The 21,046-nt window shown below is 35.0% G+C and overlaps 1 protein-coding gene across 4 annotated transcripts in view; it reads left to right on the forward strand.

The window, feature by feature from the left end:
- The window catches only part of XRCC4 (X-ray repair cross complementing 4), a 334,165-nt gene that overhangs the window by 309,808 nt on the left and 3,311 nt on the right, over positions 1 to 21,046 (forward strand). The window lies entirely within an intron of this gene.

Raw genomic sequence — 21,046 nt, forward strand, 5'->3', positions numbered from 1 at the left:
CCAGGAGTCAGCAGCAGAGCCATGCTTTCTCCAAAGTCTATATTGTTCTGATGGTGACTTGCTGCTAATCTCTGCCTCTATCACATGATAATCTCTTCCCCCATCTGTCTGCTACTGACTCCTACTGACTGTCTGCTTGTAAGGACTCCAGTCATATTGGATTATGGCCCACCCTTTTCAATTTTGCCTCATCTTAACTGCTAGGATCTTCTAGGATCCTATTTATAAATGAGCCTGTATCCATGGGACCAGGTGTTAGCACTTGAATATGTCTTTGTGAGGGACAATTTATCCATCTGGTCTATGAATTTTCTCACTAATAGTAATTGTATTCTTATTATAAAAATTAACAATCCATAACAATCCATAACAATGCCCATGATCACTACTTTTATTCAATATTGCATTGATTGTCGTGGGCAGTGCACATAGAGCACAAGCAGGAATAAAGGAAGTGTCTTGGAAAAGATAAAATTTTCATTATTCACAGTTCATACGAGTGACTATGTAGAAAATCCAAAAGAATTGACAGATAAATACTTGATTTAGTTCTAGCAGAACAGAAAAGGGTCTCAATACATATAAAAATTTAAAAATCAATTGTTTTTCTATACACAAGCCTCAAATAGTTAGAAAATGTAATTCAAAATATGCAGGGAATGAATTGTGAAAAGATGCAGCAAATTATAAAATTTGAAGTGTAGGAAGACTCAGTATTATAAAGGTTTCAGCTCTCTCCAAATTGATCTATAGATTTATTCCAATTGCAGGCAAAATCCCAACAAGGTTGTTCATGGACCTTAGCATGCTGTTTCTGAAATTTACATAGAAGAACAAAGGGCCAAGAATAGCTAAAGCAGCCCTGAAAAAGAATAGGGGAACTTTCTCTACCAGACATCATGACTTATTATATAGGAATAGTAATTTATAAAGTAGGGTATTAACCCTTGGATGGACAATTAGGTAAGCTGAACAGATACACCCAATATACCCAAGCAGATATGCAAAAGTGGTAATACAGTTCATTGGGGAACAGATCAACTATATAATAAATGGTACTAGGACAATTGGTTGTCCTCATACCTACAGGAGAATAAATTTCAAATGAATTTAAAAAGTACATGCAAAAGGCAATAGGTAAAAACTTTTGGAAGAAAATAGTGTTTAAATCTTGAGGAAGAAAAGATGTATGAATTTGGCCACTTTAAAATAAAGAGCTTCTGTTCATCAAAAGACTTCATAAAGAAAATGACAACCCACATACTGAGAGTAAATATTTACAGCACATATAATAACTGACTCCTCTAAATCAATGAGAAAAAGATGAATTATTCAATAGAAAAATGGGCCAAAGACTTGTGCAGACATTTCACGGAAGAACACACAAATAACTTTTAAGCATATGAAAAAATGGTCAACGTCATTACCTCTCCACAAAACTGTTTAATTACAAAGGGAGAAAGGGAAACTTTAAAATGGAGAAGCCTGGAAGACACTATCTTGGGATCAAAACAAGCATCATCTGTAATGAAACAAACTGAAATTATGTACCACCTGATAAGATGCAAAATAAACACATAGCAGCACTTCTGTGCTAGTCCTACCAAAGATGCATGACTCAAATCTAACCCAAGGAAACATCAGACAAACTATACTGTAGCTTCCCAGAAATGGTCAGAGTACCTCAAGAAATGACTGAGAAAGAAGACTAAAGAGAACACAACAAGTAAATGTAATATGTGAATTTGGACTGAATCCTTTTGCTATGAAGGTTAATATTGGGACAACTGTAAACTTGATTGTGGCCAAGAATTAGATGGCACTAATATATCAGTGTTAACCTTCAGCTCATGATAGCTGTGTTGTGGTTAAGTAGGAGAATATTTACAAGGACATTTATGCTCCCAAGTACTCACTAAAATAAGTGGGGGTAATAGGGCATTGTGTTGGCAATTTCATTTCAATACTGTTCCTGCAACTTTTCTTTCAATATTAAAAGTCATTTTTTTGATCCCACAAAGAGATACTATTTAACACCATTTTGGCAAAAAATTAAAGTTCTGACATTATCAACTGTTGGAGAGGATTTGATCAATAGAAACTTATACACTAATAATGAGAATGGAAACTTGGCCTCATTTTGTAAAGTTAAACATTCACATACTGTATGAGCCAGGAATTCAACTCCTAGGCATATATTACCATACAGACATTCTAGCACATGTGCTACAGAAATGTGTATTATAATGTTCATAGCATCAATGTTTTTTTAGCAAAAAAATTACATAATCACACAATGCAATATTACATAGTAGTGAAAATGAATGACATGTATGAATCATAGTTACTTCAAGTTGAATAAAAGAAGCAAGTCACGGAAGGTTAACCACAGTGGGGTGATTCCATTTTTCAAAGCTCAAAAACAAAGCAGCATTTATACAAGATATTATTCAGGAGTATGTTTGTATGTAGTAAAACTTTTCTTTTTAACAAGAGAATGGTTAACACACATATAGAATCAGATTATTCCTCTGTGGGAAGATGGAGAGCATAGTGGAAAAAAGAGCATGTTATGTAACCAAATAGGTAATTATGAATTCTTAAGTTAGGTGTAGCATTTTACCAGTTTGATTTATTATTATGCTTTTTAACTTACAGGTGTGTTACATGTAAAATTTTGAATGCATCAAATATTATATAAAATGTATTTTGAAATAATTGAAAGCATTGGAGGAGTGATTTAAGCTAATAGGTTTGATTTGCCCTTTTAATGCTAATACGAAAACCCTTCAGAAAGGAAAGGACCTAACAAGATCTGCCTGCCAGGACATTTTATGAGTATATGGCCAAACAATAAGCAAAAGAAAACCCCAAGGCTGAAGCATTGAAATATTGTTCAGTTTGTTTCATTTAATTATTTCTTAATACTTAAAACTGTCTCTACCACAAAGTTAAAGTGTAGTAGGCATGGTTAGATTAGATATACTGCTCCAGTCACTATTGAAAGCATGTGCTCTCCTGGTGTAGTTTCCTAACAAAACTGTTCTGTTCAGTAGACTTTTTGGTGTGTTCATTTTCTTTGTTTTAAAGAGTCTCTTTGAAGCAGAAAATTAGACTCCTCTTTAAAGCCTTTGCTGTTAACGAAAGTGTTCCATTTCTATTTGTCAGACAATGCTGCAACACTTGAAGAAAACAAGAAAATCAATTATGTAAATAGGTGAACAGCTTTATGAAACACAGAATAGTGACCCTTGCAGCTCTGAGAATCAATGTTGTAATGCACAGATGCTTTCTGACAGTTTTGACAAGTACTTTACTTATCTGCAGTGAATCCGTATATATTTAACCAATGTTTAAACTGTGTAAGAGGAAACATCTGTAATAGTTTAATTCTGAGCTCACATGCTAAGATATTGAAAATGAATGTTTACCCAACAGCCATTAATTTAGAGATATACAGGAGTTGTGGGATCGCTATACATTTTATTTTCTGTTGAAATAAAATCTTTTGAAAAGGAGGCTGTTCTAGTTTGCTAGTGCTGCCGAATGCAAAACACCAGAAGTGGATTGGCTGTTATAAAAGGGGGTTTATTTGGTCACACGGTTACAGTCTGAAGGCCCTAAAGTGTCCATCAATAATTGGGTACATTCACTGGAGGATGGCCAATGGCGTCCGGAAAACCTCCCTTAGCTGGGAAGACACGTGGCTGGCATCTGCTCCAAGTTCTGGTTTCAAAATGGCTTTCTCCCAGGACGTTCCTCTCTAGGCTCCAAAATGTCATTCTCAGTTGTTCTTGGAGCATTTGTCCTCTCTTAGCTTCTCCAGGGCAGAAGTCTGCTTTCAAAGGCCATCTCCAAAATGTCTCTGTAAACTGCATTTCCTCTCTCAGCTCCTGTGCATTCTTCAAAGTGTCGCTCTTGGCTGTAGCAAGCTTGCTCCCTCTGTCTGAGCTTATATAGTGCTCCAGTAAACTAATCAAGGCCCATGCTGAGTGGGTGGGGCCACACCTCCATATAAATTATCCAATGAAAGATCTCTTCCTCAGTTGAGTGATCACATCTCCACGGAAACATCCAATCAAAAGTCTCCAACTCAATCAACACCAATAAATTTCCTGCCCACACAAGACTGCATCAAAGATAATGGCTTTTTGGGGGACATACGTATTATGTCCCCCAAAAAGCCATATTCATTAATGCAATCTTGTGGGGGCAGATTTATTAGTCTTTTGATTAGGGTGGAAGCTTTCTTTTGAGTGTTCCCATGGAGAGTGACTCACCCAACCATGGGTGATACTTTTGATTGGATTGTTTCCGTGGAGGTGTGGCCCCACCCATTCAGAGTGGGTCTTGATTAGTTCACTAGAGTATTTAAGAGAGAAGGGCCGACACAGACCCCAGTTGCTTGGAGATGCTAAGCTAAGCGATGAAGCCCAGAGTTTGCCCTAGGAGAACCAAACAGAGAGCTGAGAGAAGCTAAGACAGATGCCCAGAGACATTTTGGAGAAAGCCATTTTGAAACAAATCCAGGAGCAAAGGACTAGCAGACACCAGCCACATGCCTTCCCAGCTAACAGAGGTGTTCCAGACACCATCAGCCATTCTTCAGTGAAGGTATCTTCTTGTTGATGCCTTAGTCTGGACTCTTCTATGACTTTGTAGCCTAATAAGTCCCCTTTAAAAAAAACTCAGTCCATTTCCGGTATTTTGCATAATGGCAGCAATAGCAAACTGGAACAGAGGGTATATAATGTAAACTTTATTGGCATAGTCTTTACTAATAAGAGGCAACTACAGACCTCTGACCCAAAGACATTTGACTGAAAACACATAATCATCACTTACCTTGGCGCAAGGATGATAGAACCAAAGCAGCAGAAGGAGAGTTTATATTTAAACATCTCAAAGTACCCATTTTTGTGTTTCCACTCCTTCAGGACAGAGAGTACCATATGGCTTCCACATAAGTGGACCTGTTACTAATAAACCAGGACTGATGTGCAATTATGTTTTCAGTGATTCATCTGTGAAACACCCTGGGTTATTTTACATGGCAGCATCTGGTTCACATGTGTAGAGTGGTTCTGTGGTGACTGACATCTGTATTCTTCTAATAAAGTCCCAGTTGAACATATGTGAACTGTTTCCTTCTTGCTTATACAGACAAAACCTGCATTTGAAAAATCCTTACCTTGACCCTTCCTGCATATGAACATTTTAATCTTCTACACACATACACACAGAACATTTGCACTGTTAGTGGAACATAATATAAATACTTCATGCAATGCATTTCAATCTTTGAGTAGATGTATATAGGCACCTTTATCGCTCTTTATGTTTGTTTATACCATGACATCCGTTTTGGATTGGTATGCTCAAAGAGGGTAGTGACCGTGTCAGTTTAATATTGTGCAGACAATGTCCAGTAAGGTATAATTCCCTTTCAAGTGCTTGCTAAGTATTTGTCAGTGAAGATGGTGTTGTTAATGACTTTAAGGAAAAATAGAGTTTATAATCTGACTGTAAACACTTTTTGTGCTTTAAGAGTATTTGCTGTAAATGGCCCTGCTTTCAATTTCACACATTGTAATTAACCAGGTAAAAAAAGAAAACCATGTTTGAACAAAATTAGTTTACGTTATGTAAGAATAGTTCTCCAGTGATGTGTGGTATGAAATCTTTTTAAAGGCAAAATTCAAGGCAGGTTTCATGAGTGATTTAGCATTTTAGCTGAACCTTCAAGGGTAGATATGATGGATATGGACACATAATAATGAAGGAAAAGACATTCGAGGCAAAGGACGAAAGGGGGAAAGGCATTTGTTAAGAGCATAGACTTAGGAGGCCAACAGATCTGGATTCAAGTCCAGCCTCAGCCACTTACAAGTTGTGAGAACTTGGGCGACTTACTCCGATGTCTACGGTTTTGTTTTCTCATCAGGAAAATGGAAACAATAACAGAACCTACGGTTGTTTTGACAATGACAGGTGTAAGGAGCTTAACCGGATGCCTTTCATAAAGGGAACATTTAATAAATGTTAGCTGTTATTCTTGGTGGTAGATCAGCAACTTTGAATAGACTTTCAACAGAATTTTGAAAATTGGATTTAAAAAAATAGGGAGGGAAGCTTCAGGCTATATGCAAATGTCTGAAACATCTAATTGGGATTCTTACTTGCACTGAGAAAGGTCAAGGTTGTCTTCTAACAAAGTCCTCTTTTTCCCTCAAAAATATTCTTTTCAATTATAAATGTGGCAGAGTGACATCAAAGTATAATTATCTACACTTGAATTAAAATATCAATTAATATGATGGATAAAACATTTTTCGGTATGTTAGGTTACCTTTGTTTTTTAGTCTTTTTACGTATTCTCTGCATGCAAGGCTCGGAAGCACTGGGGCCCTGACTCTTCCTGAATCCCATCAAAAATGCCTGTTTGCCTTATTTCCAAATTAAAAATGGCCATTTATTTCATGTGTTAAGAAAGAGTTTGACCCACCCACTTACACAAGTAGACAAAAAACACTTAGAGTCTGTCAAGGGTCCCAAGCCCTAATCTGATTTCCCCAGGATAAATTAACAAAAATAGCTGCCAATGTTTTTGATATTTATGAGGTCCACCTGTGATATGTAGTATCTAAACGATTTATGACTGTGAAGTAAGGTGGGGGGGGGGCTGGTATTCAGAAAAAAGCCTAAAGAATCACTTTCTATTTTGGTTTTAAGTACAAGTATTTGATTACTTACTCTCTTTACTCCTACAAGTATAAATCTTTTTTTCCAAGTTTACGTGGAAAATTTCTGTGGTAGTTGTTCCCATTAACATTTTTGTAACTCTGTGTAGTACTTTCAATCTTCCTATAGTAAAAATCACAACATATCAAAATATAACTTTCATAAAAAATACTTTAATTCCCAGGTAGTTCAAAAGCATATATACTATTCTCTTGGTTGTAAGTTGAACTTTTCCCTCTAACATTTCTAGGAGTAAGAACTTTCAGGAACTAAAATGTTGTAGTAAACCTTTTTCAATTAGAACTTTGAAATATTTCTTTGTCTTAAAAAAAAATACCCACAAGGAATATATACAGGGATGTTCATTGAATTATGATTTATAATAGGCATTTAAATTGCTTATCATTTTTCACTATGAATTCAGAGTAAGTTATATTTTTATGGTACCTCCATGTAATCAAAACTATGTGGCCATTAAAATGATTATGTCATAGAGAGGTATCCCTTAATAAATTAGTATAGCAAATAATGGTGCAAAATATAACTAATTTTAAAAACCTGTGTATATACATGTTTCATGATATATATATGTGTGTATATATATGTATATATGTATATATAAATTCAAAAAAGATATGCACAAAAATACCAACAGATAAAGGACAAAGGATGATTTTTATTTTGTCCTCTGTATTTTCTGTATTTTATTAACTTTTTGTGATGGGCATATATCATTTTATTTACCCCCAAAAAAATAAGTTTTGTTGTTACTAGCATCCAGTGGAATCTATATGTTTAGAATTTCTGTGTTTAAGAAGAGATAAGGGGAATTCTTACTTGTTTTCATCAAATGTTTATTGTAAGTCATAACTATTTCACCCTAAGGAATACATATTTGATGATGATTCAATGTCCAAAATAAATTAAGGAAAGCAAATATTATGGAAAATTTAGATTCATAACTTTGGATAAATCCTCAAAGCTACACTGTTCTCTCCTATCCTGAGAATTCAATAATAGAATTTTGGACCTAGAGGGAACACTGCAGATGTGTAAATAGTCTTCTAATTCACCCCACACAAATTTTGGATATTTTTATTTAATTTGTCTGGATTTATAATAGAGTCTATTGTTATTGTAATAAAATTCCAAAGAATATAAATGAGCTTTTACCTTAAATATTCAAGGGACCTGATATAGCAATCAACTCCATTTACTTTATGATAAAATTTGCTTATGGAAAGAAAACAGTTATTGCTGTTATGAATTCTAATCTAATCATCTACAGCCAAGTATCTCTTGAAGGGCTATGGGAAATTACCAGGTAGTACACGTTGTAGAATAACATTTTATGCGTAACATATACTCGAGTATACATAGGCCTTCTCTAAGGAAAGATAGGTCTCCTGGCATCTAGATTTGGAACCTATAATGCATTTTTGTAATCTTATAAATCAGGCCTTTGTACATACTTCACCATAGCAGGGTATACATAGTTGTTTAAATATATTTTTGCTATGCTAGATTTTGAAATTTTCAAGGGCAGGAATTATGTTTTATTCATATTTGCATCTTAGAGGCTAGCACAATGCCTGACACTGAGGAAATATTGATTGAAATAAGGAATGTATGAAAAACAGGTTCACAATTGTGTTGACCTGTTAGTTAAGTTCTCATGATTATTACTTTCTAATGCAGCAGTTCATATATGTCATAGGCCAAATAGTCTTTTGTGGACTAGTCTGGGAAGATCTATTATTTATTACATTTCTGAAAATTATGTCCTGAATTTAAGTTTAAAAACAAAAACTTTTTTAAAACAACCTTTTCCTAAGTTGAAATTCTCCTCTGTTTGGAAAAAATATACTTAGACAGCCCTGGTGCCTGCCTTCTGGAAACTTACACTCTTACAAATATCATCCTTAAATCATCCCTTCTAATTTCTTCCAAATTTCTTAGTTATGTAGGAAAGTGTTCAGTGATAGAATAAAAATATCAAATGTCTTTGTTCTGTTAAAATATGACAAATTGACCTATTTTTACAGAAAACAAAATAATATACTTTAAATAGACAGCCATTTAAAAGAATTAAGATTTAAGGTTTTTTCTGTTTGCCCATTCAGAGAGGCCCAGTAAAATTTTGAGGGGACTTGGGACGTTATAATATATTTTAAAGGGAGTTATAATTAGACTGTTTAAAATCCAGCTAAATATTTTCCGTGCATGGTTATAGCCTGTTGAATTTTCATGGTTGTCTTTCGGACTGCATGTAAATATATGGATGACAGTTTTCCTAATTCCAAACAAGTGTTAGAATTTCTTGGTTTAACATTTTAATTGGTGTCTATGGTTTCTGGTTTCTGTAATCTGATCCCTCTCCTTGATTGGTCATTGATTGTGAGATTGATGGGGGTAATTCCCTGTTGATAACAGGGGTCACATTTCTTTTCAGAATAAAGGATATGTACAGATGAAGGTTTTATTTTGGCTTTAACTTTTGCTTGCATTATTAAGACAAGTATGATTGCTTACTTTTCCTTGTACTTTCTCATTAGACAGATAGAGGAGGTTTAAACTAACTTGCCTAAAACGTGAATAATAATAGTAGCAATTAATTTTATTTATTGAAACTTAAGTTAATAGAAAATCCAACAAAGTAGAGTCCTCCAGTAGTTGGGTTCTAAGTGTTTGTGTGCTTAAAAGTTGAACAGCATTTGTTAACCCTGAAGATTGAAACACTATGTATTTAATCACAACCCTTCATTCCCAAATATTGCAGTAAAGTGGGGTATAACTAAATTAATGGCATTAGTATGAACTTGGAAGTATATAAAATTATAACCATAAATGAGGTTTAAATTAATTTCATGCATTGGCACTTCCAAAAAGTATATTGTTGCCCTTCTGATCTGGAATGGATTTTAGTCTCTGTAAATTACTTATGCAACCAGCTATAGCTTTTTTTCACACTCAATTCAAAGAGAAGAAAAGTCAAACACCCTCAACAAGCGACTTGTTTAGTCAATATGTTTAATACTCAGTTCCATATTCGAGAGAATGGTGTTAAATCTTAATGAAACAATAGGTCTAAATCATAGTCCCTCTTCTCAAGTTGTTTACAGTGTAAGTGACAGTGAGGTGCAGAATTAAAGACTGGTTGGGATGTCTTCCATTGACAGGTGGTTTCTGTGTCCCCACCCCTAAATCTGGATCAACTTTTGATTCATTTGTAGCCAACAGAATGCAGGAGAAGTGATGCTGTGTGATTTTTAAGACTAGGTCAGAAAAGACAGCCTCACGCTTGGAGCCCTACACTTTCGGCGTAAGAAGTCTGACTACCCGGGCTGCCATGCTGAGAAGTAGCCAGGGGCTGGGAAGAGGCCATGTGTCAACTCTTCAGTAGCCAGTCCTAGTCTTTGAGACCTCTCAGCCCAAGCATCAGAGCCTTCAGGTGTTTTCCAATTCCCATCCATTGTTTTACCCCCAGCCTTCCAGTATACCCAGCTGAGGGCCTAACACCATGGAGCAGTGACAAGCATCCCCATTGTGTCCTCTCCAAATTCCTGACTCACAGAAAATATGAGCATGATAAAACATCATTGTTTTATGCCACTAAGTTAGGGTGGTTTGTTACAGAGAAATGGTTACTGGGACAATAAGCTACTTGATTTAAGATATTTATGGGAGAACAGGAAATAATGACTTTCTCTGCACAGGAGAGTCATGGAAGTCTTCATACAAGCAAGGATATTTGAACTTGGCTTTGAATGATGCATAGGAGCCTACTAAGTAAAGAAGGTAGGAAAGGAGTCCCTAAGCTAGGGGAACTGTTTGTGAAAGTACAAAGACAGAGAGAATGGTGTGTGTGGTAGATGACAAGAAGTTTAGAAATTATGCAATGCTTTCTTTGCTATGCCAAGGGAATTTCAACTGTAACCTTGTAGTAGTTAGTAGAAGTTGAAAGTAATAACCAGATTTGTGTTCTAGAAAAATAACTATTTGGCAGTGGTGTGGAAGATATGCTGAAGAAGAAAAAAATGAAAGGCAAGGAGAGAAGTTAATAGTTATATATTTCAGATGAGAGATGGTCAAGGCTGAGATATATGGCCTTCTTATAATAGCAAAATAAGATCTGTTAGGAAACAATGGTTGTTTGAGTTGTTAAATCAATTATTTATTGACTTTGTATGTTCAAGGCATAATAATTAAATACTACATTAAAGCCTGCATTTTGGCAAATTAACCAATGCCCTTACAAGACATCAATTTCAATAAATTTCCCAGTGATATTTCTGAATAACATGTAAAAGCTTCCTCTACAGTGATTTTTGGAAAATAATGATTAAATAATCTCATCTTTATATTTTTCTTAAGCCATTGATCACAATAGGATTTAAAGAAAATTAAATTAAATTTAAAGAAATGAGACCACATCGTATCAGTTACTGCATTAATGGAACCATATGTTGTACTTATCTGCTTCCTCAAAATAAACATTACTTCAGTTCATCAGTCTTGAAAAAAGTTGATTATTTATGTAATCATAAAGATTTAACAATGAGAAATTTATATAGTGCACTTAATAAATATAATTATATGAACATACACACATAATTTTTCACCCCCAGTCTTCCAGTATACCCAGCTGGGGGCCAGCTTTCTGCATGGATTTAATTGCCTTTTAATAACATGTGAGATTATTTCATATATTTATAGCGTGATAGATAAAATCTTAGAGGTGAATTTGAACTTTTATTGGAATCATAATATCAAACATAGAAGAGGCTTTATCAGGACCAAAAGATTTGATAGGTCTTTCTCCAATAATTCTGAGCATATAAACTATAACCTCTGTGGCTTATATTGCCTCATCTACACAATGAGTTACTACCAATTGTGAGATATAGTAATTTGTTTTAAAAAGATTCTGCCTCCCTATACATTTTGGTTTTACTTTATAGTTTGGTTGTATTAAAAAATTATATGTTAATAGAACAAAAAGTTTTTTAAAAAATAGGACTGTAAACACAAATGGTGAACCTTATTGTAAATGATGTTACAATAGTTAATAGTACACTTTTAAAAATGTTCTTTCATGAATTGTAACAAATGTACCACACTAATGCAAGGTGTTAATAATAGGGTGGTATATAGGAACTCTGTATTTTATGCATGATTTTTCTGTAAACCTACAACTTCTCTAATAAAAAAAAATCAACTGAAAAGTTTAATTTTTTTAATTCACAAAGCCATGGAATTTTCTAGATTACTTTTCTGTCATCCTTCTCTCAGTGTTCTGCAGAACATTTCCCAGAACTTAATCATTGACTTTCTCTATATTCACCCATGATACAGGTAATACATGTTGATGGTAAAAAATTTTGATAATCTGTTAGTGAAACAGACAGGTATAGTCTGCATTTACCCCTAGTTACACTCTCCTCTCCAAAGGTAGTCATTTTTAGCATTTTAGTATGTTTTTCTCTGAAAAGTTATGTGCATTTTTGAACAAAGATCTGTGATGTGATTTGTAAAAAAACTTTTTTTAGTCATTCATTATATTTTTGATGCCTGAGCATAATTTTCAGTTGCTCAAAAATAAGTTGGTATACTAGAGCTTATTTGTTTAATTTATTTTTCTGTAAATAGATATAACTTTTCAAGTATGTAGTCAATTCCCCAACATTTATGTCGTTCTTCAAAAGCATCAACCTTCTCAAGACTATGAATATTGCATTTTGTGCCAAACAACCTTTAAATTTCAGTTTCTAGAACATAAAATTGTGGGCCTGCATGTTTAGTTGGTTCAAGCTGATGTCCTTGTTCTTGATGAAGTGCAGTTTTGCGGCTCACCCACTTTTCCTGCCATTCTTCCAGAGTTAGTACTTGGTTTTTCTGTACCTTATTATCAGGGTACTCTTTAATTTTGAGTAAAGTTCTTGTATCATTCGTAGTTTTATAGACACCTTTGCCTCACAAGCAGGTATCTCCAATGCCTCATCAGCCACCTGCTGCCGGCCGTTCTGTGATAGGTTTTTTTTTTCTTTTTTAATTTAAATTCAGTTTTATTGAGCTTTATTCACATTCCATACCATGATGTACAATCAACTGTTCATAGTACTATCATAAAGTTGTGCATTCATCATCCCAATCTATTTTTGAACATTTTCCTTACACCAGAAAGAATTTAAGAATAAGAATAAAAAATAAAAGTAAAAAAGAACACCCAAATCATCCCCCCAATCCCACTCTATTTTTCATTTAGATTTTGTCCCCATTTTCTCCTCATCCATCCATACGCTGGATAAAGGGAATGCGAGCCACAAGGTTTTCACAATCACACTGTCACCCCTTGTAAGCTACATTGCTATACAGCCGTCTTCAAGGGTCCAGGCTACTGGGCCGCAGTTTGATAGTTCAGGTATTTACTTCTAGCTATTCCAATGCATTAAAACCTAAAAAGGGTTATTTATATAGTGCATAAAAATAACCACCAGAATGACTTCTGGACTCCATTTGGAATCTCTCAGCCACTGAAACTTTATTTTGTTTCATTTCGCATCCCCCTTTTGGTCAAGAAGATGTTCTCAATCCCACGATGTCGGGTCCAGATTCATTCTCAAGAGTCATATCCTGCGTTGCCAGGGAGATTTACACCCCTGGGTGTCAGATCCCACGTAGCAGGGAGGGCAGTGAGTTCACCTGCAGAGTTGGCTTAGCTAGAGAGAGAGGGCCATATCTGAGCAACAAAGAGGTACTCAGGGGGAGACTCTTAGGCACAATTATAAGCAGATTTAGCCTCTCCTTTGCAGTAATGAGCTTCATAAGGGCAAGTCCTGAGATAGAGGGCTCGGCACACCAAGCCACCAGTCCTCAATGTTTGTGAGAACATCAACAACAATCCAGGTGAGGAAGTGCAACACTTCTGCCTTTTCCCCCAGCTCCTCAGGGGGACTCTGCATATATATTTTTATTCTCTACCCCAGTTATTTTGGGATGTGTCGCTATTGTGATAGGTTTTTAAATAGCAGCAAGTACATGATATTTTTGATTTGGCTATTTTATGTGGTCATTTTGCGGGAGGGGTGATTTGATACAGCCTGAAAAACAAATCATTAGATATTTTGGCTTTTCTTTTTGCCAAATAACGTATGCCCCACCTGTGCTCAGACCTGATTCTCACCCCGTGCCTCACCTCTCATCTTCATCCCTCACCCCATGTGTGAGCCTCGCCCTAATCCAGGGGAAAGTCAAAGATGAATTAGGCAGGGGGGTGGGGGGGAGGGGGAGTTGCCAGGGAAGTTTTGTGATAAAACAAAGTTGTATTCTTTGTTTGTTTGCTTTAACATAAGAGAAACAGCTATTACAGAATGCCCTGCTTCTGTAGCCAGGCAGAAACTGACCATTTGCTTTATTTTGCTGTGACTGCCACTTCAAGAAGACTTCATTCTTCTCCAAAGAAACACTATTGCCATTTGTTCTTGTCTGTAATAGATCATGAGCATCACAGCTATTCTTTTCAACTCCAGATAATTCACAGTGGGTGCAAATAATTTATATAAAATATATTTACAGCTTCATCAGTGAAAGGTTTATAGAGAACCAGCATTTGGGTGGCAAGTGGAAATAGCTCAAGAAATAAACGAGAAATAGTTCCTGCCTTCAAGGAACACAGTGAAATGAGAGAGACAGACATATTAAAAAATATTATCAGTATGAGGTATATGTAGAGCTAACAGGGGAAAAATTCTTCCACTCTGGTGGTTGAGGGATAAGTGTTAAGTGAAGTTATAGGGTACATACATCTTTACGTATCTTGGTAGTCATTGCCAAATTGTGGTCCAAAGTGGTTTTCTTTCTTTATACTTCTACCAATAGTAGTAAAATGTCCTTGATATTGTTGGACATTTTAATTTTTATAATCTGGTATAAAATGATATTTCATAGTAGTTTGAATTTCTGTTTTCTTATTACTAATGAAGCTGAGCATCTTTTCAAATGTTTACTTACTCCCACTGTTCCATCTTCTTTGAAGTGCCTGTAGGTCTTTAGTGCATTTTTCTATTTTAAATTCTGAGTTATTTTAATTGTTTTTAGGAGTTCTTTATATTTGGATACTAATCCTTTGATAGTCTCAAACATTGCAATATTTCCCAGTTTGTAATTTATCTTTTCATTCTATTTATAGTGTCTTTTAATGGAAGAAAAGTACTTATTTGAATTTATCGGTCTTTATCTTTATGGTTTTCATTTTTTGACTTAAATAAAAAACTTTCCTTTCCTAAGATCCTAAAGATTTTCTTCTAAAAGCTTTATATCTTTTTCTTTCTCATTTAAGTGTTTAATCCGCCTGGGATTGAATTTTATATTTGGTTTGGGGGTAGAGGCCCAATTGTGTTTCTTTCCAATTGTTCCAGCAATATTATTTTTTAAATGTCATACCTCTTCCCTTGTTTTAAAGTGTTAACCAGGGGCAACAGATACGGATGAACTAATTTTAACACTTATAGTATGCTATCAAGATTCTTTTGTTTCTCACTTCTTATAATCAGAGTACTATGGTATCTACTAGGTTTCCATCCTATTTTGATATTTTTTTTGTTCTCCTATCCCCAAATGAGCTCTGATACTTATCTATAATAGAGCTCTAGGAAAGAAATACTATGTGGTCCATACATGCACTTGAAAATGTGGAGCCAAGGTGAATAAAATTACCACAGGGAGATAAAAATAAATGAATCCTATGTGATGCTTCTTTTTAAAATTTACCTCTCAAGGCTTATCATTTGTTTATCACAAAGAGTATAGAGCTGAGCATTTCAAATAATTTGTAGAGAGCCCTGGCAGTGCCATCTACTTTTGGGAGTTTGGTCAATGATTGTAAGGGGAATGACAAAGGAAGACTTTGGCCACATATCAGTTGATTCTATATTCTCTATAGTTAAACCTATACCAAGAAGTATCTTCATATTGGTTAACATGGGGGCGTCAGTTTTACTTAGGTAACGTTAAGTGGGAACTATTTTGGAAAAAGACTGAGAAATATTGATATACCTCTGTGTTAAAAATAAAATGCATAATGTGTTCATCTCATCTGTCACTTCATTTTCATACTGACATTCCTCTAAACTAACTTAGAAGTTCTAGGTAAATGTTGAGTATTAATTAGGAGAAAGAAACTATACCAGTGTTTTGAACTGGAAAAATTAATATAAAGGCTTATTAACTAGTAAAAGGTAGTTAATAACTAAAAGAAATAAAAGACTCTAAAAGATATAGAAGTAACAAGTACAGAAAACAGCTTCTACTTCCAAGACTGAGGGAGTGAGAAGAAAGAACTAAGAACTTAGAAAAGAACCCACATCTGTTGCCAAAGTTGCAATTCAGAACTTGTTGGAGAGGGCATGGCACTGCAGAAACACACAGCCTCCCCCTGTTGGTGAAGAAACTTGCCAGAGGGTGTGGCTGGTGCTGGTCCATAAAATAGGCCCACTGGATGGCAGAGAAACCTACTAGAGGGTACAAATGAGCTGGAACTGGTCCGTAGGAGCAGTCCACCAGGTGGCTCAGAAATTTGCAGAAAGATGAGGACCACAGCTCCTGAAATGAGCACTACCAGGCTACCTACACACTTATCTGCTAGCAACAGTACTGAAAATTGGCACACTGGAACCAGAAAGAGAAGCTGCTGCTGCTTCTTCTTCATATGATCTTTCATTATCCCTCTATAATGTAGCATTGACAAAATGTAGCATTGAGCCACCCGACAAAGAAGAAAGGTATATAGGATCCATCTCTGGTATCACAAAGCAGGGCAAAGAATTTGGAGTTGAGAGACAATAAATTGGTAACTGTCGCATATTGTTTGATGGATTTTTTTGTTATTGGCTTTTAATTATAAAATCTCAAATGAACACTAGTCAAATAAGAATTGGTATTGGAACATATGAACAATTACTATAATTTCTAGGGAAAAAAATGCTTCACAATGTAGTATATTTGTTTTTTGTGTATTCTTTAAATATTATATTGAAAACTTAGGAAACATGCCCTAAGTAAAGTATCTTCAGGTTTTGGAATAAACCGTCATGCCAAAGCATACTATGTATTTCTCAATTCTGAGTTTAATATGAAACAAAGATTAAGATAATCTGGTCAGTTGCTAATTTTGGTCCAGAATGGTTTCCCTATTAAAGGAACTAATCAAAACTTTTGATTAATTTTGCATTCCTATATTTCTAACTAGAAATGAAAACATATGCTTTTCTAGTTTAGACCCTTATTATAATTTTAGAATATCTGAATGTATTGAAGCCTAGAGATATATTTGCTAGGAAAGCAAGTTGAACATTTTAATAGTTAGACCACCTAAAAACTGATTTTGAGTTTTTATTTTAGAGCCATTGTTTGTATCATCAGTCATATGAGTTTGATTCTTCAAATGATACAGTACCATCAGTCATCACTTATTTTTTTAGACCTCTCATTTTGCTCAGGTTGTCACCTTCACATGTTTCAGAAATATCCTTAGGGTATTTTACAATATGCAACTAATTTACTCCAAACAATACTAATGTGTCTCATTTGAATAAGAAAAGATGGCTATCCAGCCATGTTAACACCATTTTAAATTTGACCGAGTCATTCTGTCTCTACAAGATAAGCCAGTAACTGGAAATATTATTTTAAATGATATTGTAATTCACTTTCCTACAAACTGTAAGAGAAGTCAATCTTTCATTCATTCTACATTTTAGAGAAACTTTCCCAGGGTGAGATATTGCTTTAGACAAATCCAGCCTTTGATCTACACTATTTGTAGCTAATTAGATGGTGACAGTGCAATTTTAATTCAAGTTGTTATTGTGTGTGGTTTTTTTTAATGCAATATGAAGTCAAACTAATTTAACAAGTATGCTATTAAAAACACTAAGCCATTTTTTTTAGTGAGGCTCTCATTATCTGTAGAAGTTTCATTTTATCTCATTCTTTGAAAATGGCCTTATATTTTAGCCTTTAATTCTATAAAGGCTGTTTCTTATTCTGTCATTAACTTTTCTCCTTTAATTCTCATTACTCATTTATTCCATAAGTCTTTATTGAGTACCTATATTTTAGAAAGCAGTTGATACCCAACTATATGAACATAACAATCTCAGCATTTAAGTAGTGAAAGGGGCTCTGGGATCACTTCTAGTAACCCTGGCTTTTTAGTTGTTTAATTCAAGTTTAATGAAGAAAATGAGACCTAGAAAGGGTGTAGTGCCCTGACAAAAGAATCTCAGTGTAGTGGATCTTAAATAAAGGTCTCATGACCCTGGATTCAACATTCCTTCTGAGAAACAGTGTAGCCCCTGAAAATTTTTCTGAAAATCTGTCTGAACCTGAAATAATGATATAATGTTTAGAGGTTCCTAAGTGGGTAAATCACTGTTTTTGAACTATCATGGCCCAAAAGGGCTTTTGCAGCCATAGGACTAAAGAAAGCACTGGACACATTCTGAGACATGAACTTTTTATTTTTTTTGGTGGGCTGGAGTGACAGGGGGAGGTTACCTACAGAGCGGAAAGTCAGCTGCTCTGAATGTGGTGGGTTCAGAGCTTGGTGTGTAAAGTCCTCTGCAAGAGCAGGGGGTGCCAGGGAGTGGTTTATAAGGGTTAGGACAAAGACATTCAAATGGGTATGAGAGGAGTGGGAGTCTTTTGACATAGGGAAGGATCAATTGTAGTCAACAGGGAAGAGGGGAGGATTATAGATTATCTTGTAGATAATAGTACCTCAGGGAGTTTCAGGGAGGAAGTAGTTTCAGGAGGGAGACAAGCTATACATTACATTTAGCGCCAGAGGCCTGATATTACAAGGAGAGTAGGTCAAACCTTAACTGTCCTAGGTCAAGCAAGCTGCTGTGTGCAGTCTTCAAGGCTACTGGGGATGGCCCTGGGCCCAGGGCTCCCACATGAACAAATTATGTTACATAATCTTGATTCAGGCTACCTATAGAATCTTTAGGATTGGAGGACCCATTTGAAAAAATTAGAGAAAAATCAGAAAACTTTGACTGAAAGTTTTATGAGGGCAGGAATCGTATGTTATATTTATCTTATTTGCTGTACATCCCTAGCACAATGAGCTGCTCATAATGCATACTCAACAAATATTGATTAAATGAATAAAAATATTTTATATCTGGTGTAGGTATGAGGTCCTCTAGGTGATTAGAGGAAAGAAAAATCCATTTGGATATAGGAAGTCAAAAAATCTTCATGGAATAACTGGTGTTTAAACTGGGCCAAGATTAATGGCAGTAGTTTAATTGGACAGAGAGGAAGTCCCATGTTTCCAATTGCTTGTTTAATTCACTTTACATTAAGAATTTAGGTACAAAATATCTGAGTTATTTGCTTTCAAATTTCACCTCTAAGTATGAATTCTTAGGAAAGGAATTCTTTAAAATTTCTACCATGAAAAAAATATGGTAAATATACTAAGATACATATACTAAGATATTAGTTGTGATGTTGTTTATAAAAGCATTAGAAAATGGGACCAACCAACCATCCATCAGTGGACTAATGGTTAGTATATCCAAATAAACTAATTATGAATGTACAATCTGTATTTTTTTACCATGCAAAGATATCTCTACTGTACTGTGGAGTAGCATTAGCAGGTTATAAAACTATATATATAGAACAATCCCACTTTTTAAAAAAGAAGAAATATACATATGAAAATACAAATAGTACAAAATAGGATAATGGATGATTTAATTTTCTTTATGCTCTTCAGAATATGTTTTAAAAAAGGTCTTAAAAAACCATTTATGACTTTTAAAAATGATTGAACATTTTTTGGGGGGCACGTGTAGGGAGACTTCTAAATTTACTCTATTGACTTACCATGAATATGAATGCTGTTGGACAATGATCTCATCCATTGAACTAACTTTTATTGAGCACCTATTTTGTAGTAGGTACTGAGAGCAAAAGAATCAAAATCTATTTCTTAAGTTCCTCGTGACTATAGAAGAAGACAAAAGTCATAAATGGAGCACCAGGAATCTATTTCTTTCAAAGTTGTCACTTCAGAGTGATTCCTTTGTCTTAAATCCTGATTTCTTTGAAACTAAATTGATAGATCTCCGTGTTTTCATTGCACAATGTCTAGACTATGAACAAAATTACAGAGGTTTTTCCATGTCTGACTTTTCATTGAAATAATCCAATTCTCTCTTTTGCTTAGAAGGAGAAAAAGCAACTCCAAGACATGTAGGGCAAGAGAAAAACGTTTAATGTGTTTTGAGTTGACATTGGAAGCATATATGTAATAATTATACTTTTATTCTGTACTATATCATTTTTCTCCTCTTATGCAATCTATTTTTAGGCATTTAGAACATGTTACAGTAATTATGTGTCTATGTTTATTGTTAATTTTATCAATGAAACTCACAGAGTGTAGTGCTTGTCATTTTGACAATGCATTAATGCCCAGCACCTTGGCATTCCTGTGAGGGTAATGCTATCTGAACTTGGCTTACTTCGGATAAGACAGAACACATGTCCTAGGTCTAGTGGCAGCCAACCATGGTTAATTGTACACAGTCGGGAGGCCAAGGAGGACCCTGTAGTGGATTGATTTCTGTTAATCTACTGTGCAACTAAGTATGGATGCAGGCTTTTTAAAATACTCATTATGTAAGCAAGTATGTTCCTGTATTTTTTAAATTTGTTATTCTTTGAAATTAAAGGGTCTATTAGCAGGTACTCTTTGTAGTTTATGCAATATCAGCAGCTAATAATAATGGTTTCCATATGTTTTGTAGCAGTTTACAGGCATTTTCACTTATATCACCTCATTTAATCTTTAGACCACCAATGAGGCAGATATTATTATCCACATTTACAGATCAGAGAACAGAAGTTTGGCAGGTTAAAAAACTTGCCTAAGGACACATAGCTAATGAGAAATAGATCTGGATTCAAATCTGTGTGTGCCCTGATTTTGAGTCCCATGCTCTTTCAACTATACCAACCTGCTCTTTTGACGCATCTGCCTTTGAAGTTGAAAATACGTGGTATTACTCAATATTACTGGGTTGACTTAACCAAATCATAATTGCCCCCAGAGCCTCCTCTAATTGTTAATATTAAGCCTCTTTTATTTAAGTTCTGTAGAGAACTACTGAAAAGGTTTATACAAGAGTATAAACATACTTTTCTAAGCTTTGCTTCTGATTGAGCTCTGTTGCCCTACAGCTCACCATTTTCAAGACCAGTTAACAATGGTCATGGCAGTGAACAA

The sequence above is a fragment of the Choloepus didactylus genome, chromosome 13 (genome assembly GCF_015220235.1).
Source record: "Choloepus didactylus isolate mChoDid1 chromosome 13, mChoDid1.pri, whole genome shotgun sequence".
Classification (NCBI taxonomy): Eukaryota; Metazoa; Chordata; class Mammalia; order Pilosa; family Megalonychidae; genus Choloepus; species Choloepus didactylus.